Below are 2,552 nucleotides of genomic sequence, written 5' to 3' on the forward strand. Positions count from 1 at the left end.
AACCCGCCAATTCCAACCTTCGGGCGCGAATCAGAGGTGTACCATGCCCAGTCTCTGTAGTGCTCGAGACGACTCACGAAAAAACTGACCATCCCAAAGGTAGCATAGATGTCAGTGCTTGGAAGAGGCAACACTCCAGGGGCGGCATAGGGTCTGATAGCCGGGCAGAGCAGTCGCATATCTTCCTCGGTGACATTACCTACTTCCTTCTGTGGATAGAATGCATGGACGAGCATCCTATGGAGGTAGCGCACAGACGGATGCCGGATATGTGAGTTCTTGTCAGTCCCAGTAGAGTGCATGTTTCCGGTGATCAACTTCCAAAGCTCGGTGGGGAGATTTTCGCATTTGGGAAGAGAGTAGTCTTCCAAGTCTTGGAACCCCATGACTCTCCCAATGTCCTTGAAGTTCATGTTGTAGTCTCTCCCATTGACCTTGAACTTGATCTTGCCCCATCCTTGCCTCACATGCGGAGTGTTATGGTAAGTGACCTCAAGGGAAGACAAGAACTGACAGTAGACATCCTTGTAGACAGGGTAAGCCATGGTGAGGAGTTTTGGCATCTTCAAATTTTCCATCATTGCCTCAAGATCAGAATCAAGACCCAACTCCTTCAGCAAATCAAGGTCGGCGAACCTTGTTGGAGTCCAAGTGACCCCATTCAGCAAGTGATCATACAGCTCTTCCACAGATGGATTTTTCTCCCTGTCCCTATCAACAGCAACTGCCTTCCCTTTTGACATCTTGGCTTTCTTTGTAGGAGCTTGTCCTACCTCACTTTCATCGTCACTCTCATCATTAGTGGGAACTGCTACACTTTTCCCTGCCCTCTTCTCTTGCTCTTTTAATTTCTTTGCAGCCAAAGTTTGCTGTCAAGAAGTCCTCTGTGTCCCAGAGCCAGCTGGCTTGGAGGCTAAGGCTTTCCCACTTAGTGCAGACTCTTTTCTTTCAGCTTCTTGCTTCTCAGCATCCATCTTTCCCTTGTTTTCTTAACCATTGGTACCTTGCTTTGGATGAAAGGAAATGGTGAATGGGTGATGGGGAATAGACTACAGGGGCAAAAACTTGGATTTAGAAACAAGAACTAGGTGATTTGGTTGAGAATTGAGAGAGTTATGGGATTTTTTTGGTGTGGGTGAGTTTGAGAGAGTATGAGTGTTTGTGAGGGGAGGGAGAGTGAGGAAGATGAAAATCGAGGGTTGTGGGCTAGGTTTAGGGTCGTCTGGTTCGGTTGAACCGAGATTATATCAAAAATCACTTACCTGAACCGGTCGTGGAGCGACCTGAGGTAGTCGCTGTGGGACGTCGCTCCCGGCTTGTTTTTCGTGTCTCAGATCGACACAAACCCGAGCGACCTCGGGGTGTTGCTGTGGTGACCTCACTCTGGAGCTGGAGCGACTTCGTGTCGTCGCTCTAGGAGGTCGCTCCGAGAGTATTTATTGAGCCCCAAAACGCCGTAAAGCCGAGCGACTTGTTACACTCGCTGTGGTGACGTCGCTCCCAGCTGGAGCGAACTTTCACCCTCGCTCCAGGTCCTCGCTCCCACGCCTGATTCTTTGCTCAAACCGGATTGATCAAACACCTGCACACAACTTCAATTCTTTTTTTTTTTTTTTAGAAATATGATGAAAATGAAAATACTAATGCAATATGTACAAGGATATACATGGGACTTCCTCCCAAGTGAGCTTGTTTTAAGTCTCTAGCTTGACTTTGCCTCCTTTTAGATTAGGCCGGGGTAAGATCAAAAAGTGGTGTTGAAACCCCATCTTCCTCTGGTGCAGTAGCCATGTAGAGCTTAACCCTTTGCCCATTGACTGTGAAGTCTCTCCCATCAGTACTCCCCAAAACTATTGCCCCATATGGCCTAACCTCCTTGACCTTGAAAGGACCGGACCACCTTGACTTAAGCTTTCCTGGAAATAGCTTCAACCTAGAGTTGCAGAGAAGAACTTGATCTCCTTCTTTAAACTCTCTCTTCAGGATATTTTTGTCATGGAAAGCTTTAGTCTTCTCCTTGTAGATCCTTGAGTTTTCAAAAGCATCCATTCTTATCTTATCAAGCTCATGTAGCTGAAGAAGTCTTTTCTCCTTGGCACTCTTGATGTCAAAGTTTAACAACTTTACTGTCCATAGTGTCTTGTACTCAAGCTCCACTGGCAGATGACAAGCTTTCCCGTACACTAGGTTGAAAGGTGTGGTCCCCAGAGGTGTCTTGTAAGCTGTCATATAAGCCTAAAGCGCATCATCAAGCTTAATGGACCAATCCTTCCTTGTCATCCCCACAATTTTCTCCAAAATTGACTTGATCTCTCTGTTAGAAATCTCAACTTGACTACTTGTTTGAGGATGGTAAGGAGTTTCTACCTTGTGCTTTACACAAACTTTATTTTGGTTAGGAACAAATCTTATTTCGTTAGGTTTGATTTTACAGAACAATTTTGAAAGAAATAACTAAAACTTTCAGCATTTAATTAAATTCAAAACTTATGAGTTTGAGTATTTGACTCTGGTCCAGAAAACAATATGCATTCATTTGGAGACATAATCAA

Source organism: Brassica oleracea, chromosome C9 (genome assembly GCF_000695525.1).
Source record: "Brassica oleracea var. oleracea cultivar TO1000 chromosome C9, BOL, whole genome shotgun sequence".
Classification (NCBI taxonomy): domain Eukaryota; kingdom Viridiplantae; phylum Streptophyta; class Magnoliopsida; order Brassicales; family Brassicaceae; genus Brassica; species Brassica oleracea.